This window comes from Eleutherodactylus coqui, chromosome 3 (genome assembly GCF_035609145.1).
Source record: "Eleutherodactylus coqui strain aEleCoq1 chromosome 3, aEleCoq1.hap1, whole genome shotgun sequence".
Lineage (NCBI taxonomy): Eukaryota > Metazoa > Chordata > Amphibia > Anura > Eleutherodactylidae > Eleutherodactylus > Eleutherodactylus coqui.
In genome coordinates, this window is record NC_089839.1 from 85,870,427 (window position 1) to 85,876,461 (window position 6,035).

Sequence of the window (6,035 nt, forward strand, 5' to 3'; positions counted from 1 at the left end):
ATCTCTTATCTCTCCGCGACTATGAAACACATACTGAACAAGTTTTAGCCCAAACCATTGAAAAAACATTTGAACTCATAACTAACACATATGCTGGGACCTTGCAACACTCACCCTCAACCCCTGTATAAGTAAGAATATACATTAGAAATTGCTATATTTCCCTGCCTACTAAGACAGTATAACTAATTAAATTCATTTCAATTCATTGCAAGCAAGCCAAGATATTAACCAAGGATGTTATTGTATTTTCTCTCTCGCTGTTATCTTCGAGACCTTGGAAGGCTACACAGACTTTGCAGCTATATGTCAACAGACTCTTCTCCCCTACAAGCAAGCTGTTAACTATTTGCACATACAGTATATATATATATACACACATATACCCACCTAGTATGGATTATACATATTATCTATTATCTATCTTGTATTATACACTTTTTTTCTTTCTTTGCCAACAAATCACGTGCATTGTACTTCTCTCCCCTACCTAACTGGCAATATAACCTTCAATAGACACTCTCCTGACGCCCTCTTGATCACTTACTGTACTTTTCAACATTTCACTTACGGATACTTTCTTAAACAAATAATGTGTACATACGTAACTTTCTCTGACTGTCTCTCTGCTCCTAGCAAACCTTGGTCTTCCAAGGCACCTCTCGGTCCTAAAGACCTCCTCCCAGACACCATTTTGTAATCTACCGTGCGGGTCGGTGTGACACACATTTTCATTAGAGTTTTCTTACATTCTACAAATTCATCCACACGGCGGCAGCCCTTGAGGGGCTCTATCTTCTTTAATAAGGTCTTACGCATATTAGAACAACAACAATAATAATAATAATAATAACACGCTCCATAGAGTGAATCCTTCTGACCCGAATTGTCAGCCCCTTATATATGGCAATACAACCGAAGGCATCTTCTTCTTATGGAACCAGTCCCAAAGAGTACATCCCTCTCCTCAGCTAAACCATCAACAACTAAACTACCCGAAAACGGAGGGTTCCTTCGTCAATGGGACCTGTCTTACAGAGTGCTTCCCTCTCCTCTAAACCATTAACGACTAAATAAACTCGAACGGAGGGTTCCTTCGTCTGTGAGACAAAATGAAAAGTAAGAGGAAAAAAATTCTGCAGATACAACAAACAATCTCCACTATTGCTAAAACGCTACGGACTTCAAAGTACAAATAAACTACAGACTAGTTTCTGGGTGAGCCATTGGTGCGCATATCACGGTCAGTGGTCCATGACGGCAAACCCGGAGCCCACACGAGTTACCGTGTAGAACTCTTAACCCAACCCGTCCGGTCACAAACCACAGATAGTCAGTCCTGCTGCAAGACTCTCAGCGTAAAACACAACATAAATATATGTTTGTCTTACCTGGAGTTCTAAGTGAGTTGATCAGGCTCGGTTTGCAGTAGGACGGTTTCTCAGTAGCGTGGATCCGGGTGAATTGCGCTGTAAGCTCCGATTTTACCGCCCCAGTTGGTTGCGCCATTTATGAGGGTTAAAATTCTAAGTGCAACACCAATCGGGCCCACCCCACTTGCCCCGTTGCCGGCCGTAAGAAGAGACACCACACACAGGAGTCTGGTCTAGCTCCTCACACGGGAGAAAAAACTGCGCACTTTATTACAGATTACATGAGATCTTATACCCTCTGCCCTCTCACCACTAAGGGGTGATGGGCTCATAACCATATATGGGCAGTCCGGATTTGCGGACTGAGACAGTGAAAATCATATAACAGTCATGTACATTTGAACATCTTGATATCTTGTTCCAGCGCTTCTGGGAAATCGGCCAAGTACATGCGGCCTTGTGTCTGGTTACGTATCTTCTCTGAATTTCTTAGAACATCTCTCTCAGCCTTGGGATATCTGATGTAAGGTGACATTTAAGTTTTTTTCTCATTTGGAATTGAATAAAACTTGCATATAGGTATAAAAGCGTAAAAAACACATGGCAATATATATATACCCTCACACTTCCTTTTTGTCGATGCACAGAATATGTCAAATTTCGATTAAAGTGGAGGAAATTGTAAGGCAATGTGGTATTTTAATAAATAGCTTACGGAACATTGCTGGTGTATTGGTGTTGAAACGTATGCTTTTTAAGCATATAAGTAGTTAACGATTACAACTACATGACTTCGGAAAAGCAATTTTGCGCAAGCACTGGAAGCACATTCGCAAGCTAGACGCAACGCCACAACCTAGCGTTACATCTGCCACGCACCAGGAGGACATGAAATCAACGTATGTCACAAATTTTTTCCCATCATTTTTTAACTAGAATGCTGACAGAATTTAACCTCCCTGTCGGGTCGTGGAATGCTGTGTTTGCTGTTATATTTTTCGCCACAATATGGAGGGCCTGTAGTAGCACACATTTGGCACGTGATGACAATGAGCAGTTTCTGTGGAGTTCCTTTTTTGTGCGTCGCAGCCCGATACACTACCAATTTGGCTTTTGCAATAATTGACGGAGATACCGCAAGCGAAAATGCTGATGGGAACAGGCCGACGTACTGCCCCTGTTCTCATCAGCATTTTTTGTAGTTTTTTTCATGTTAGAACACCGGTAAGAAACATTACACTGGAGCAAACATGAAGATACACACGAAAATTAAAAAAGGAAAACAAAAAAGAAAGGACAATGACACCGAGAAATGAGTTACCCCAACCTTGGAGGACAGCGAGGCAGCTAAAAAATACCGCTACACGCACAAACACAATCCTTCACGTACAGTCGCACAGCCTGCGAAGAATTTCACGGTCATGCCACTGACGGGAAGGAATGTGTCTGCCTTGCCTATATAGCAGCAGAGCAGATAGTAGCTGGCAGTGAGCAATGTAAGAAATTGCTCCCCAATCTTTCCCATGACCATCCGTTCGAATTTCTGGGACAGCAGGCAACTCCATGCAGTGTTACAGAAGGCAGCATCACAACGGAACCAGCACTTTCCAATGGTAGCGTCTAAGACATTGCAGTTATCCCCATGCAACAGTTGTGATCACTGCAATGTCGTATAACTAATAAAAGAGCCTTCTCCTGTACTGGATTGAGATCCGGTTGGTGGCGAGTACAGTACTGAGGTTGTGTGTTGCGATATCTGATGCAGAGGGTTGCTCATCAGTGAGAGAAACGACGATTGGGAAGGGGATGGGGACCCGCCCAAGACCGTGTCGCCTTAGCCAGTGTCTTGAGAGACATGGTGCATGGGGTTTCCCGTTGTCCTAGAAACCCTGCCTGGTTGGTCATGGAAAGATTGGGGTGGAGGCAACATGCGGTTAGTGGGTGAAGCTGCAAAGGCTGCATTTTTCATAGCCAAAATAATGGCACAGCTATTGGCAATGGGCCTTTGAGAAGCAAAAACCTCTAGCACAGCGTAAAGAACGGGCGCAATAGCCCACTGACGCTCCGACGTCAGTTCACGGATGCGTGACGCCATGGTGGCACCCATTGTGTCCCACTGATCCTCTGTGTCAGCCCGGCGCAACAACGCCAGCACCTCTTGGGCGGCATCTGTCTGGTTATTCTTCCGGCGCAAACGAGCAGCAACGCTGCGGCTGGTCCGCTCGGAACTCACCTCCCTGCTACTACCTGCTCTGCTGCCAGGGGCAGCACTACTGCTACGCGACACGTTTTGTTCCCCCACTTCCGGTGTTACTGAAGTGAGGTACAAATCGGGCGTGGGGTACCTTCTCTGGGTTCATCATCCCGCGACCTGTTCCGGCCCTTCTGTGTCGGCTGAAGCGTTTTCGACCGTGGGAGGCGCGGCCGTGATGTTCCCGCTGGATCTGTGGACGAAACAAGAGTACCGTTTAGAGACATACAACCTCAAAATGCAACGTCAGTGACGCCGAGCTGTAAGCTTGTCGAAAAATTTACACTTACGGACGCAATGCTCGACTTGTTCTGAGGAACAGCAGTATGTCCTGGTGTGGACACTTTTTCTTTGACGGGGAAGTGCCGCTTTTTTCACAGTCCTTTTCGTGTTTCTTGAAGCGGTCCCAAACTGACCGCCAGCGATTCTTGACGTCTTTAACTGCAAAATTACAGATGGCAATTAAAGATGGCTTTTAAAAGCAGTCTGCAAAACTATGTAATCCACCGAACGCTGCAATAAACAGTGTGGTTAGATGCAGTACAGTTCTAAGTACATCCAAGAAAGAACCACCAAAGCGTTACAACCAATAGTGTAGACTTACGGATTTCACTTTGGAGGGCAGCAGTAGCAGAGTCCCAATCGGGATACATCCCAGAGCAGACCGCAATCCAGGCATCCGCCTTTAAGTCACGGTCACTGTAGCCCGGCTCGGCTGGGTCCCAAAGCAGAGGCCTACTTTAAACCTGCAAGGAGGGAGGAAAGAAAAAAACAAGTTGAATTGCATTCCGAGGGGGGTGGATATGGTTGTGTCAGCGGACACTAAACTCACCAAGAGTATCATCCTGGGACGTTGATCCCCATCCGTTGATACCAGGCCATTGTCCGGAAAGAGGGATGACTGTGCGAATCGAATGTGCTTGGCGACTGCAGAAAATGTAGGTCTTCCTGTGAGCAATCAGAAAATGTTTACATTTCATCTTATACACAACATTATGGGCCACTGGCGCACAATTGGAAGTCGCCAAAAATAACGACGAGGCTCACATCTACACAAGTGACATGCCGAAGGGAGAGCAATTCTATAAAAGGAAAAGTGTTAAAAAATGTTTGCAGCTTCCTATTTGTAACTCAGGGTAGGCAATGCAAAAAGGGACTAAATGCGTGGCCTCACCCGTGCAAAGGAACGCCATGCAACAGTGGTGCAATGCAGGGGAGGAAAACAGCGACTACCGTGGGTTGCAATGCAAAAAAAAGGACGCAAAAGAACACGATGCTGCGAGGAGAGAGCACAAGAAGGTGGGGTGGAGCTGGACGCGTGTTGCCTGCAACTCATATGGTGAAGTAGTGCATTACCTTTTTCAGCCGAGGTTGACGATTGTGCCGCTGCTGGTGGTGGTGGTTGCAATGCTGGTGGTGAAAGTGGTGGTGGCGCTGGTGCGGGTGGTGGTCCCGTTGGGTGTTGTTCTCCTGGTGGTAGTGGTATAGCTGTTGATGGTTCAGGTGGTAGCCATGCTGTCGGTGGTGGTAGTCAAGCTGGTGGTCCCGCTGTGGGTAGTGGTGCTGGCGGAGATCGTAGCGTGGGGGGGCCTGGTGGTATTCCCGCTGCGGGTTGTGGTTTCGCTGGCGGTGGTGGTAGCGGTGCTGGTGGACCCGCAGGTGGTTGCGGTGGTTCTGGTTGTGCCGCTGCCGGTGGTTGCGGGCTAACAGCTGGTGCTGTTGGTGGTTGTGGTGGCAGTGCTGCTGCTGGTGGTGGTAGCTGTGGTGGGCCAGCTGCTTGCCCCGCTGGGGGTAGTAGTGCTGCCGCCGCTGCTTTTCCCGCCACTGGGCGTGGCTCCGCTGGGGGTTGTAGTGCTGCTGCCGGTGGTGGTAGCTGTGGTGGGCCAGCTGCTTGCCCCGCTGGGGGTAGGCGTGGCCCCGCTGGGGGTTGTAGTGCTGCTGCCGGTGGTGGTAGATGTGGTGGGCCAGCTGCTTGCCCCGCTGGGGGTAGTGGTGGCCCCGCTGGGGGTAGTAGGGGATAGTAGTGCTGCCGCCGCTGCTTTTCCCGCCACTGGGCATGGCTCCGCTGGGGGTTGTAGTGCTGCTGCCGGTGGTGGTAGCTGTGGTGGGCCAGCTGCTTGCCCCTCTGGGGGTAGGGGTGGCCCCGCTGGGGGTTGTAGTGCTGCTGCCGGTGGTGGTAGATGTGGTGGGCCAGCTGCTTGCCCCGCTGGGGGTAGTGGTGGCCCCGCTGGGGGTAGTAGTGCTGCCGCCGCTGCTTTTCCCGCCACTGGGCGTGGACCCGCTGGGGGTTGTAGTTCTGCTGCCGGTGGTGGTAGCTGTGGTGGGCCAGCTGCTTGCCCCGCTGGGGGTAGTGGTGGCCCTGCTGGGGGTAGTGGTGGCCCCGCTGGGGGTAGTGGTGCTGCCGCCGCTGC

At 49.3% G+C, this 6,035-nt stretch overlaps 1 long non-coding RNA gene across 1 annotated transcript; it reads right to left on the reverse strand.

Moving 5' to 3' along the window:
* Positions 1-3,746: 3,746 nt before the first annotated feature.
* Positions 3,747-4,304, reverse strand: LOC136619783 (uncharacterized). Its single transcript, XR_010791029.1, has 3 exons — positions 4,229-4,304; positions 3,915-4,065; positions 3,747-3,817 (listed from the first exon to the last, which is right to left on the reverse strand). It is a non-coding gene; the product is annotated as an uncharacterized lncRNA (long non-coding RNA).
* Positions 4,305-6,035: the final 1,731 nt, after the last annotated feature.